Below are 14,228 nucleotides of genomic sequence, written 5' to 3' on the forward strand. Positions count from 1 at the left end.
TCCAACCTGGTTGATTTTATGATTCTGTGAATATTTTTTTTGCCCTCCAATATAGAAATCATAATAGAGTGTGTTCTATTCAGATAGAAATCATGAAAGTAGCTACTTGACTCTTTTCTTTCTTTTCCATGGAAGCAGAGTATCATCTGTTTGAATTTGTTACAGAGTGCTGATAATGGCAAAATAAAATGTGACATATCTCCAGTGTTCATTGCTGATTCCATGTTTGGTTTGTTTTGTTTAAATTTGGAGGGTTAAAGATGCAGCTATAATTGCAGTGTTATTGCTTTGCAAGTGCCTTTGATATTCCCACCTGAAATTTGTGATGAGCTGTACAAAATCAGGCCTACAGATACTTCCTAATCAAGTTACTGAAAAGAGACTAAATTAAATCTATGTTTCCCATGCTATCTAAGTAAGAGCTTATTTTTTGTTTCTAGGTGTTGTGAAATAAGCAGGTAATTTTAAGCACTGGTATTTGATGTACTGACTGAGGCACAGAAGCACTGCCTCTGTCTAGAGCAGTGATCTGGAGCCCAAGGAGGTGAATTCACTCATTGCAACACAGCACTTTGTAGCTTGTGTAGCAGGTGACATTTACTTGTGTTTAATGACCAGTCTTAATTAGATCTGTATCAAGAGGAGCCAAACCAACTGCCTGATTTTTACTGCTGAGTCTATGGGACTTGGCAACAAATAGGATCTTAGAGGCAGACTTTGCATATACCCAGCTCATAAGCACTGAGTCTGCTGTTGTGGCCATCAGACAGCCAAGGAAGGGGCAGAATTGGAAAGACCAGAAATACGTGTTTGGTCTGGCTCCCTAAGGGACCCTACTCACAGCACCTTCTTTTGGCTGTGTATTGTATTTTAAATGCTGCTGGGTTCAGTGAGTGGATTCAGTTAGGTTCTTCATGTAGCAATGTGACAGTAAGTCTTCTCTTGTAAAGCTATAGTTCTATTAAATGCTGCCACCTTCCCTGTGAGGGCTGTCTTCAGTTTTCATACTTTTACTAGGTTTGGCTATAATGTAAATGTAAGATAGCATATAAAACTGATGAGTTCTGTCCTCCTTTCAGTTCTATAAGGCAGAGATTTTTCTTAAAGCCATAGCAGTCTATGGTGTTCTGCCACTTCTTCCTCTTATCTCTCCTCCAAAATCTGTGAAATCATAGGAGGTTTCTTTCCCAATCAGACAGTTTTTGTGCCCTGATTGGCTATATCACTGCCTATTTTTGCTCTTTATTTGCAGTTCTTCAGAACACAAATGTTTTGCAGTCAGTGTAATTACAGAAAGCTTAATACACAGATCAAGTTTCCTGAACAGAGATCTTTTATAAAGCAAATCACAAAGTGATTACTAACTTTGCCTGTGTAATGTTACAGCCTTATAGAATCAAACATGTTGGAAGAGACCTCCAAGATCATCCAGTCCAACCTCTCACCCAGCTCTATCCAGTCAACTAGACCATGGCACTTAGTGCCTCATCCAGGCTTTGCTTGAACACCTCCAGGGATGGTGACTCCACCACCTCCCTGGGCAGCCCATTCCAATGCCAATCACTCTCTCTGTGAAGAACTTCCATGATTATTTCTTAATTCTGTGCTTAAATTACTTAATTAGGGATCTATGATGGAATTTTTCAGTGAATAGCCTCTTGGTCACGATTCTGTTGTAACTAGCACTTTCTGTAAGCCAGAAGGTGAGCATGATGCTTATTCTGTATATAGCTGAAAACTTTTCCATGTTAGATTTCATTCTGTGCTACTGTGATTACTCCTTTCTTAGACCATAAGTGGTCTGTGGGAATAGGAACTTTGAATAAAAAAATGTAATTGTGACCATATATTTTAGTTTGACATTTTGGGAGTTAGTTTTCTTTTAAATGTTGATTATCTCCAACTAGACCTCTTCACAATGGTGTCACTTCAGTCTCAATGGAAAGAGTTGTTTGCTTTCTTTTCCAACGCTGAACTGTATGCATTGCTAAATAAACAGTTTAAACCCTATAAATCATCTGGTAAAATATTTGTTATCTGAGAATATTACTTAACACTATTGTTGAGAGATCTGTTCCAGCCAAGCATATCAATGTTGGTTATTCAGGAGTTTTTACATGAAAAGTAAGATTATTTGTGCAGGCAATTTGCATAAGAAATGCCCTTTAACTGATCAGCTGCACTCTTATCACCAATGTAAACCAGTAAATGAATAGTGATAATGAAGTATGCATTTACTAAGGAGCCACTCTAATAGCATTGATTTGAATACCTTATTCAGCTGATGGACTGATTTTTTTCCATTCCCTCTGGAGTGCAATTTCTATCATAGGTTGATTTTAATTTGCTGCAATTCATACCATCCTGCCACATGCCAGCTTCAAAATGAAAGTGCTGGCTGGAGCTAAGTATTATGGGGCATGAAGTTCAGATTGTAGCGTGAGTGGCTTCCTGTTCCAGTTGCTGCTTTGGGGTTCTGGGTTTTGCATGTGGGCTCTTTTCCACTGGGTTGGCATCCAGAGGGAGAGGGATGGGGGAGTACCTGCCTGGCTTAGGTTTTAGTTCTCTGGCTTTATGCTTGCAGCTGCTTTCTACTGCAAATAGGCTAAGGGAACTGTGCATTATCTTATCACATTAATACTGGACTTTATTTATCTCACCCCATAGTGGTTTTTCTCTTGTGTGTGTATTTTACTTTTCTCTCACTTCTGTGTTGGAGGGAAACAGGCAGGTTAACTTGTTCACAGTGCTTTGACCTGTTTGCAGGCACCCTGCTAAATGCATTTTATGTATTTCAGATTGAGTGTTTCTTAATGTCCAAAACAGTAATGAATTGTGCATCTCAACAATGAAATATTTTGTTTTGGCAACCTTCTGATAACAAAGGTACTGCTTTATAGACAGCTGGATGCAACTTGAACTAACACAGAAAGAAAGACATCTTTTGAGATTCACTTTGACCTACTGTGTTCCATATACTGTCTGAGTGTCTAAACAAAATGAGAATTTCAAATTTATGTTCTCATTCCTGGATTGTAGAATGCTCTTCAAGTATATTAAAAGTCAAAGGCCTATTTCTTTCAACGTGAATTTTAGGTATGCTCTTTACCATAACTTCAAAGAATAAATAGGTCTTAATAACTTCTTTAACCTTCTGTGCACAACTGATACTTAATATGAAAAAGTTTCTAATTGTGACATGAAAAGTAGCTTTATATTAGTTTGTGCAGGGAGGTTATTGCCATGTGAAATTGTCTTGCTTTCTATTCATGTGAAATAATATCCTTTCCAATGTACTAAGCAAAAATGTATCTGGGAAAAGGGAAAAGAAAAATAAGCCCAAGCAACCTAGGGTCTTGATAACCTATTTTATTTATCAACTACATAGAATAATAAAATCAGCCAGGTTGGAAGAGACCTCCAAGATCAGCCAGTCCAACCTAGCACCCAGCCCTAGCCAATCATCTAGACCATGGCACTGAGTGCCTCAGCCAGGCTTTGCTTGAACACCTCCAGGGATGGCAATTCCACCACCTCCCTGGGCAGCCCATTCCAATGCCAATCGCTCTCTCTGCCAACAACTTCCTCCTAACATCCAGCCTAGACCTCCCCCAGCACAACTTGAGACTGTGTCCCCTTGTTCTGTTGCTGGTTGCCTGGCAGAAGAGACCAACCCCACCTGGCTACAGCCTCCCTTCAGGTAGTTGTAGACAGTAATGAGGTCACCCCTGAGCCTCCTCTTCTCCAGGCTGCACACCCCCAGCTCCCTCAGCCTCTCCTCATAGGGTTTGTGTTCCAGCACCTCAACATCTTGAGGAGCCCAGAACTGGACACAGTACTCAAGGCTGAGTATGTGATGCATTTTAGGAAAGGAAATACAAAGTTTTGAAGCATTTTTCATGGAGTCATAGAATATCCTGAGTTGAACGGACCCACAAGGATCATCAAATCCAACTCTTGACTCCACATAGGGCAATCTACAAATTAAACCATGAGAGCTTTGTCCAAACACTTCTTGAACATTGACAGACCTGAGGCCACTTCCCTAGGGAGCTTGTTTCAGTGCCTGGCCACCCTCTTGGTGAAGAACTTTTGCCTAAATCACAATCTCATCTTCCCCTTGTGCAGCCTTAAGCCATTCCCTTGCATCCTTTCTCTGAACACTAGAAAGAATTCAGCATCTCCCTCTCTGTTCCCACTTGTAAGGAAGTTGTAGACAGCAGTGTTGGCACCCCTTAGCCTACCCATCCTTAAGATGAACAAACCTGCTCTCTTCATCTGCTGCTCATAAATCATGCCTTCAGGGCTTTTCACTGTCTTTGTAGCCATTGAACAGATTCCTGTGTTTTTATATCTTTATATTTTGGAACCCCAAATTGCACACAGTACTCATATCTGAGCCACAGCAATGCTGAACATAATGTGACAGTCCTTCCAGATGGTTAGCTGTACTGTGCTTGATACACCACATCATAGGATTGGCCTTTTGGGCCATCTTGTTGACTCCCACTGTTCTTACAATCAACTAAAACCACCAGATCTCTTACACAAAAATTGAATAAACAAAGATTTATTTTATGTTTGATTTTGATTTTTTTTTTGGTTGATTGCTTGCTTTTGGGCCTTGTTTCTTAAGAATATAAACAATATTTTTTCTGGTCTTTTCTGTTTAATGAGTGGTTGAGTAAAGATAACACAGTACATAACTTTTTCCTTTTGTCTGTTGTTAATGCTACTCATTATTCCTTAAGAGCTGACAGTCATGACCCTGTTATCTCTGGTCAGGATAGGGATGTGGGGGGGGTTGTGCTGAGGTTCACATTAATTCCCTTGGAGTAAATAAAGACAAAACAATGCCAAAAATCTGATGAACTGCATTTATTAGATTGGACTGGAGCAGAGGGAAAATGGGAAGAAAAAGCAGTGGGAAATACATACATATCAAAGAGAATGAGTTTCACTATATCCCTGTCTTGAAAATAATGGAGTTGTCCCAGGAGTGGTTCCAGGTTTCCTGCAGCATGCACACACACTGCGAGGAGCAGCAGTGGAGGGGAAGGGAGGCCATGCCATGTGGTCTTCCCCAGGCTGCAGGCAGAGCAAAGCAGGGCTGTGCCAGGTGGCCTTTCTCTCAGACGCAGGCACCAGTGGGAATAGAGAGCAGCATGGGGCCAGCAGTACAGGCTGCCTGCCACGAAGCCCTGTAGGCAAGCTGCAGAATGGAGGGGTATGAGGCTGTGCAGAGTAGGTAGAGCGGAGCACAACTGAAGGCTTATGCTTGTACCCCTGCAGTTCATGTTTGCCAGTAAGAAGGGAAAGCTCATTCTCACTGGGCTGGAACTGTGAATCATGAGTGAAACTGTTGTGACTTTTATTATCACTTTGCTGTGTGTTTAACATGAGCATTTGAAAATAATTTAGGTATAATATACTTGCCACATTTTCAGTCTTCATATCCTGCCACTCAGGAAGAACACAGGATTATGTAAATCTTAGACTCATAGAATCAACCAGATTGAAAGAGACCTCCAAGATCAGCCTGTCCAACCTAGCACCCAGCCCTAGCCAGTCAACCAGACCATGGCACTAAGTGCCTCAGCCAGGTTTTGCTTCAACACCTCCAGGGATGGTGCCTCCACCACCTCCCTGGGCAGCCCATTCCAATGCCAATCACTCTCTCTGCCAACAACTTCCTCCTAACATCCAGCCTATACTTTCCCTGGCACAACTTGAGACTGTGTCCCCTTGTTCTATGGCTGGTTGCCTGGGAGAAGAGGCCACCCTCACCTGGCTACAACCTCCCTTCAGGTAGTTGCAGACAGCAATGAGGTCCCCCCTGAGCCTCCTCTTCTGCAGGCTGCACACCCCCAGCTCCCTCAGCCTCTCCTCATAGGGTTTGTGTTCCAGGACCCTCACCAGCTTTGTTGCCCTTCTCTGGACACCTTCCAGCACCTCAACATCTCTCTTGAATTGAGGAGCCCAGAACTGGACACAGTACTCAAGGTGTGGCCTGAGCAGTGCTGAGTACAGGGGCAGAATAACCTCCCTTGTCCTACTGGCCACACTGTTCCTGATGCAGGCCAGGATGCCATTGGCTCTCTTGGCCACCTGGGCACACTGCTGCCTCATCTTCAGCCTACAAAGTTTAGTGTTTTGCTTTGTTAGGGCCACTTGGGGATTTTTTTGTCTGTCTGTGTCATTTCCCAGTACTCGAGGATATAATTCAACTTTCATTAGTCAAATTATTTTCTCATTTGTACCTACTTGTGACATACTTTATTAAGTGTTGAATTTAATGCCTCAGAAAGTTTTAGTTCCTGTTACTTGAAATCCTGGCTTGTGTACCCTACATATTTCCAACAGTCTGTAAAGTGTTAGAGTAAAAGAGTTTAATGCAAGTTCTTCTCTTGCTCAAGAACTCATGTATATGTTTGTACTCACCATGACTTTTATGAAGCCATTTGCTTCAGAAAAAAAATTCATTTCTGCACTTCTTGGATTCTTTTTCCTATCATTTGAAAGCATTGTAAAGTTCTAATTTTTTTCTCTTTGCTATTATTAAAGAATCTGTATAGAATATTTGACCAGATTGACCGATAGTTGTTGGCTCATTTACAGGGAGAAAGTATGGCTGCTGATTCATTTGCTTTATAGATATATTGGTGGCCTCTTCTCCCAGGCAACCAGCAATAGAACAAGGGGACACAGTCTCAGGTTGTGCCAGGGTAGGTATAGGCTGGATATTAGGAAGAAGTTCTTCACAGAGAGAGTGATTTCCCACTGGAATGGGCTGCCCAGGGAGGTGGTGGAGGCACCGTTCCTGGGGGTCTTCAAGAAAAGCCTGGATGAGGCACTTAGTGCCATGATCTAGTTGATTGGATAGGGCTGGGTAGTAGGTTGGACTGGATGATCTTGGAGGTCTCTTCCAACCCGGTTGATTCTATGATTCTATGATTTATAGGGAGAGTGGATGATGTGTTTATACTTGCACACTCTGTTAATGTAAGACCAGTGAGAGCTACTTTGAAGTTTCACTGAGGCTGAACAGAAACTTCTGACTTATTAAGTGAATATGATTTAAGAATGTGTATGAATATTAGGCTGCTTTTCATTTTTTCATCTTGATAGTGCTGTTGAAATGGGAAGTTGGTTTTCTTCTTGAGCTTCCTTGTGGAACAGAAGCTGCAGTTCATTATTAACTTGGAAGGAACTACTGGTTTGTGAAGAGAATAGGGCTGGGTGCTAGGTTGGACTGGATGATCTTGGAGGTCTCTTCCAACCTGGTGGATTCTATGATTCTATGTTGGTTGACAAAAAACTCAACATGAGCCTGCAATGTGCACTTGCAGTCCAGAAGGCCAGATGTGTCCTGGGCTGTACCAAAAGAAGTGTGACCAGCAGGACAAGGGAAGTGATTCTCCCCATCAGCTCTGCTCTTTCAAGATTCTACCTGGAGAGTTGTGTGCAGTACTGGTGCCCTCAGCCTATGAAAGACATAAAGCTGCTGGAGCAGGTCTAAAGGAGGGCCGTGAAGATAATCAGAGGTCTGGAGCACCTCCTCTACGGGGACAGGCTGAGAGAGTTGGCATTCTTCACCCTGGAATAAAGAAGGCTTCTGGAAAACATTATAGCTGCTTTTCTGTACCTGAAAGGAGCCTACAAGAAAGCTGGGAATGGACTTCTTACAAGGGCTTGCGATAGGATGAGAGGGAATGGATTGAAGCTTAAGGATTAGATACTAGACTAGATACTAGAAACAGATTCTTTGTAGTGAGGGTGGTGAAGACACTGAACACGTTGCCCAGGGAGGTTGTGGATGTCCCTTGCCTGCAGCTGTTCAAGCCCAGGTTCGATGAAACCCTGAGCTGTCTGGTCTAGTGGAGGGTGTCCCTGCCCATGGCAAGGGGGTTGAAACTATGTTATCTTTAGGATCCCTTCCAACTCAAATAATTCTGTGAGTCTATGGTCTAACTGTTGCATATAGGAAGATGTTGGCTTATAGTTGGACTTGATGATCCTAAGGTCTTTTCCAACCTGGGGACTCTGTGATTGTGTGGCTTTTGTCCATAGCTGTTTGGACTATTTACTACCTTTTAGTAGTATCATAGGTATATAACCTTTAGTATATCATAGGTAGTGCAAGGTTTCCTAATAATGTGTCTCCTTTCAGATCAAAATGGGTGAGTGAGCAAAGAAACATAATGCCATATGTAATGTTTGTTTTCCAAAATGTGAAATATCTCACAGCAATAAAATTAATTTGCCTCCTCAGTGAATGCACCAAAGAGTCTGTTCCAATCTGTGGAGTGTTTTTTCCTCCATAAACCGTGTACTTTGGACAAATTGATTTTATTTTCTGCATCTTATGCAGAAAATAATTCACCGTGTCACTGACATGCTTTATTTTCAGAGCCATCACAGATTTTTGTAGCTTCATTCCTGTTATGTTGTGGGAGTTAATGCATTCATTTAGGCAGAGCTGGAGCTGTATCTTGTGCCAGATCACACATTTCACAATGCCAGCCAAGAAGAAATTACTCTTTGACAATGATTCTCTATATTTATTTGAACTGTTTTCTCCTCAACATTCTGAACTTTAGAATGGAACAAAACTTTTCTTCATTATTAGTGTAATAGCTTTGACAATTACTAGCTTATTGAAATAAGAAAAGCAGCTGTTCAGATTGGTGGTATTCCATGTGAATGTTTAACCACAAAACATGACAAAACATTCAGAACCCAGACCAAGTGAGGAGGAAACTAACATTTCTTGTAGGTCTAGGCTGGATGTTAGGAGGAAGTTGTTGGCAGAGAGAGTGATTGGCATTGGAATGGGCTGCCCAGGGAGGTGGTGGAGTCACCATCCCTGGAGGTGTTCAAACAAAGCCTGGATGAGGCACTTAGTGCCATGGTCTGGTTGACTGGCTAGGGCTGGGTGCTAGATTGGACTGGATGATCTTGGAGGTCTCTTCCAACCTGGTTGATTCTGTGATTCTAAATATACAAAGCTTCACAGGTGTGGAAGCCAAATTGTCTTAAGCTCTGTCTCCATAGACTTGGTGCTAGAATATTGTTATTTGAGGGTCTTGTACATGTCAGCATACTGGAAAGATAACTCAGATTCAAGCCAGTGATATCAGTATGTACATTTCTAACCATCATTTTTTCCTCTTTCCTTCTGAAAAATCATATTCTTTACTTTCAGAGAAGTCTTAATTGACAAGCTGGGAGTGAGACAATCAAAGGGACAGTTACAAAAGTCGAAGTTTATTGCCTTGTAAGGTAAGTATGTTCTCCATTTTATAGTTAAAACAGTAGTCTTGTGGACTTCCTTTCTGCATTTGTATGAACTTAAAATTGAATCACAAATATTGCAAGGCAAGAGTGAAAGAGAAGGTACAATACAATCAAAATAATTGAAAAAGAATTTATTAAATAGAGAATGTGTGTATAAAAATTGTCTGTCTGTGGGAGAATCATGTTTTAAGTTACATTATTTGCAATTTAGGGGATGAAAAGAGTAAATATTATGGAAATAGCAGTTGCAGATCACAGAACAATCAAATAGAAAGGAGTAAGCCAAAACCTGAAGTTCCATCTGCTCGTTTCAGTTTCATGCAAGTGAGCTGAGCTTGTTAGAGCAAGCTTGATTGAATTTTTCTTTCATTTTTAGACTCAAAATATGCTAAAGCAGCTGAAGAACCTATTTTAGAGGAAAAATATCTGGGCAGAAGGCCTTCTTAGTAAGCAGGTAATGCTTTGTTAAAGTGACTGTTGATTTTTACTTGTAGAATGGCTGCCTTAATCTGTCCACCAAGAGTACTTTCCAAAATTACTGTGACCATGAGGCAGTCAGCCATGATTCCTGGCATTATAGGCACAGCTGCTTTCAACATAGAACCTCAAGGGACATCCTGCATGGAAATCTTTCAAGATAAGCTGTTATAACCTTGCTTTCTGTCTCTCCTATCCCTGCATCCTGCTCAGTCCCCTTAGGGATACAGGCATGTCTGAAAGAGAAGGTAGGGATTTTGCCTATGAAGAAGGTCAAACAGTGTTGCTGTGATAGCCAGGAAACATGTGCATTTCAGTGGCTTTCTGCCAATATAATGTATTTTCAGAGTTTCACAGAAAAAGAAATTCTTTGGTGGTACACTGACATTAGGCTGGGAGTTATCTTTAAGTGCATAGTTTTTTATCTGATGAATCAAAGAGTTTATGAATTAAGTCATATATTTTGCTGTGATGTGTCTTTTCTGCTCCAGTTATTTAAAAGCTGTGAGGTGCTTCTTTAGAGTGTGTTTGACAAGGGCAGAAACTGGCTGGAGAGCAGCCAGGAAGAAAGGGATCTGGGGGTACTGGTACATAGTAGGCTGAAGATGAGGCAGCAGTGTGCCCAGGAGAGTCAGTGGCATCCTGGCCTGCATCAAGAACAGTGTGGCCAGTAGGACAAGGGAGGTTATTCTGCCCCTGTACTCAGCACTGCTCAGGCCACACCTTGAGTGCTGTGTCCAGTTCTGGGCTCCTCAATTCAAGAGAGATGTTGAGGTGCTGGAACATGTCCAGAGAAGGGCAGTGAAGCTGGTGAGAGGCCTGGACCACAAGCCCTATGAGGAGAGGCTGAAATGACCAGAGTTGGAGCCATCTCTGTCTCCCCCCACACTGCATTCAAAGGTGCTTTGCCACCTCTTCTACCTGAGGCCACAGAAGCTGCCACTCTGCCTGCACCACCCCCACCGTGCTTGCTGTGCCACTGAAAGAAGGGGACTGAGGTGGATTCAAACTACCTGGGCAAGCTCTGTAGCTGCACCAGGCAAATGCACAGGTCATCCCTATAGACTCGAGGGTCAAAAGTGTCCAGAATCTCATATCTGTCTTGCAATCATACATTTTTCCTGTAGATGCTGGGGTCAAAAGCATCCAGAATCTCATTTTTAACTTCCAGTCACATATTTCTTAATATAAAAGCTAACTAATGTTGAATCGAGCCCCATGTTGGGGTAAAGCAAATTGGCTTCTGTCCCAGCTTAGGGCTGTGAGCTATCCAGGACTGGAGGACAGCAGTGACACTTATTCCTTTTGAAGAGTGAGAATGAAGATACTACACACTGATTGGAAGTTGAAAGAGAGATTCTACTTGCAGGTGCAAAAGGCAATCAGGTAGAATGAATATATCCACAAATGAGGCCAAGTCCATTGGACCAAAGCCCTCTAGAATCCTCTGCCCCTTCCCCCTCAGCAGGCTGAGAGAAGGCCAAAACTGCCCTCCCCAGCTTAGGCCTACAAGGCCTCAGTGGGCTGCATGACCTCATTGCTGTCCACAACTACCTGAAGGGAGGTTGTAGCCAGGTGGGGTTGGTCTCTTCTGCCAGGCAACCACCAAAAGAACAAGGGGGGACAGTCTCAAGTTGTGCTGGGGGAGGTACAGGCTGGATGTTAGGAGGAAGTTGTTGGCAGAGAGAGTGATTGGCATTGGAATGGGCTGCCCAGGGAGGTGGTGGAGTCACCGTCCATGGAAGTGTTCAAGAAAAGCCTGGATGAGGCACTTAGTGCCATGGTCTGGTTGACTGGCTAGGGCTGGGTGCTAGGTTGGACTGGCTGATCTTGGAGGTCTCTTCCAACCTGGCTGATTCTATGAATTCTATGATGCAGCTCAACATTTCCTGACAGGTGGAAGCCATCTCCCCCACACAAACCACGAGATAAGTAGGGATGCACTCTCTTCCTGGAGAAAAGAAGCCAAGGGAAGAAGGGCAGGGAGGAGAAGAGGAGAAAGCAATATCAGCCAGGCACTGCCTTATAAGCTATGATACTGGAAAGGGGAATAGAATAACAATATTACAGTATTCTGGGATGACCAGGTCCATCCTCTGAGACAGGACTTCATCTCTGTGGTCTTCTTAAGGGAACCTGGGTGTGCTAGTTTGAGCCTAGCTGGGATATTTTGGTGAGAAGAATTAGATTACAGGCTGTGAAAGGGAAACAGTGGTGATGTCTGCTTCATTCATAGGCTTGCTGAGATGTATAAGAACATAAATATAGATAACAGAGTCTCTCTCTGGGCTTTTTGGGCTGAACTTCTCTCTCTAACCTGCCATCTGTGTGACTAACCCTTCTGCTTCCTAACCCCCCTGGCTGACCCTCCAAACTCGCCTTTGAAAGTAAGGCAAAGTCTGGGGAAAGGTAGAGGGGCAGGAGGAAGGTGGAAGGGTGGTTGAGAGCCCCTCCTGGGGACTCAGGTTTCTGGGAGGGCTGTTGTGTTTCTGTATTACTTTTTAACTTGTGTATTTCTGTCTACAGCTGTATCCATTGTAAATACCTGCTTGTATATTGTGCTAAGCTGTAAATATAAAGCTTCATTCAATTTTCCAGAGCCACTGAGTCATCTGGGTAATTTTCTTAAGTGTGGGTGGGTGGGTAACAAACCATCACACTGGGCCACCCCCAAACTTCCACATTTACTTATTTGTAGAGAAAACAAAATCTCATTAGCTCTGCATTCTCTAGTAAATTAAATATAGAGTTGTGACATCAAGAAAAAAAACCATTCTCTTTAATTAATGCATTTATCAGTTGCACCATTGCAAAAGCACTGTCGTTGTAGAGTTGGAACGTTAAGGTTCTCCTTCAGCTGCACAGATAATAGTTCAGATATTCTTCCAAAGGTGTTATTAATGTATTGCAAAAATATTGTTTAATTTATAGCACTTCTTATATAAATGTAACAGTGACTTTTCATCATCTGAAAGAGATTTTTTTTTTTAGTAAAATAGCTTCCCCCTGAGTTCCTTTCAGATCTGACACGTGTGTGGGTTTTTTGTTTCTCAACAGCTAAAGAGGCAGTAGGTTTGCTCTGGCAAGTCGCTGGGAAAAAGAGGAGTGGAGAAGTGCCCTGTAACTGCTAAACAGTAAGTGCCTGTTTTACTTGCTATTTTAGCCATGGAAGTAGGATCTGCAGAGAGATTAGTATGAAACTTTTATAATACTGAAAAAAAAAAAGCCACTTAAATATGTGCACCCACCAAAGTCTAATGATTCTGAAGCTGAAACCTTTATTTTTTAAAGAAGGGCAAGAGATCTGCCTGGATGGAATGATGGATCAGGTTGTGAGCAGTGTTGAGAGCGTATTGCTGAAAGCCAAAACTGAGAAGTGCATCTCAAGTGTCACAAGTGACACTGTGTTAAATTGGTTCAGATATTAAGTAGTTTTAAATATTCAGTAAAGAAAGTGCCTGCAATTACAGGGCATAGCTTGGCTGTGCGTACACAACTCTGCCCCTTGAAACCAGAAACTAATTGAGTAAAGGTATGCCTGTCAGCTGCATTTGCATGCTACTAGGAAAGACACTGTTTTATGCTATAAGTGACTGTCAGCTTTGTCTGCAGCATGTTTGTCTGTTAATTCAAATGCTTTTTTGAATCATTAAAATGTCTTTTTGTAATGCAGGTGTTAGGTGCTTTCTCTCTCTTCCCAGGAGAAAATATCTGTGCAGCAGAAAGCAGTATATAACAATGAATAATGCAGGGTAGATTTGAATGTGAGAAACTAAACTGGAACAGTACTGTATGAAGCTCAGACTTTGAAACGTTTAGACATATTTTCAAGTGTATTAAGCACTTCAGCTATTGACTGAGGACAATAAAACAGAAAAATGCTTCAACTCTGCACCTAATACACAATGTCTTTATAATTATCACTACTTCAGCAAATTAGTGCTAAAATGATTTTTTTTCTTTTCTCAGAATGGAAAATAGAAAAACAACTGAGACAGGATTTCATAATACCAACTTGTGGTTTTATTAGATAAAGAATTATGAACATCGGCTTAATACATCTTGTGGTGTCTTTTATTTATGAACAAGTTGTGCCAGGGTAGGTATAGGCTGGATATTAGGAAGAAGTTCTTCACAGAGAGAGTGATTGGCATTGGAATGGGCTGCCCAGGGAGGTGGTGGAGGCACTGTCCTTGGGGGTCTTCAAGAAAAGCCTGGATGAGGCACTTAGTGCCATGGTCTAGTTGATTGGTTAGGGCTGGGTGCTAGGTTGGACTGGATGATCTTGGAGGTCTCTTCCAACTTGGTTGACTCTATGATTCTAAGTACAGGGAAGAATGCCATAAGATCTCCCTGACTCTGGGACAAGATGCTTTCTGCAGTTTCTTGAATACACATGATTTTAAGCCTTTTAGAACAACAAACATCAGGCTTGAGGTGCAAAGAAAGTGTCA

At 42.1% G+C, this 14,228-nt stretch overlaps 1 protein-coding gene across 8 annotated transcripts in view; it reads left to right on the plus strand.

Moving 5' to 3' along the window:
* CDH18 (cadherin 18) overlaps positions 1 to 14,228 on the plus strand; it is a 200,383-nt gene that overhangs the window by 98,080 nt on the left and 88,075 nt on the right. For 3 of the 8 annotated variants that reach the window (XM_064161186.1, XM_064161187.1, XM_064161185.1), the window contains exons 2-3: positions 9,206 to 9,282; positions 12,832 to 12,908. The exons of 2 other annotated variants lie outside the window; for them this stretch is intronic. The gene's annotated coding sequence lies outside the window, so the exon portion shown is untranslated. Of the gene's footprint in view, positions 1 to 9,205; positions 9,283 to 9,666; positions 9,752 to 12,831; positions 12,909 to 14,228 lie in introns of those variants that run through there. 3 more of the 8 variants (XM_064161182.1, XM_064161191.1, XM_064161183.1) reach the window with 1 other exon arrangement.

Source organism: Pogoniulus pusillus, chromosome 21 (assembly GCF_015220805.1).
Source record: "Pogoniulus pusillus isolate bPogPus1 chromosome 21, bPogPus1.pri, whole genome shotgun sequence".
Taxonomy (NCBI): domain Eukaryota; kingdom Metazoa; phylum Chordata; class Aves; order Piciformes; family Lybiidae; genus Pogoniulus; species Pogoniulus pusillus.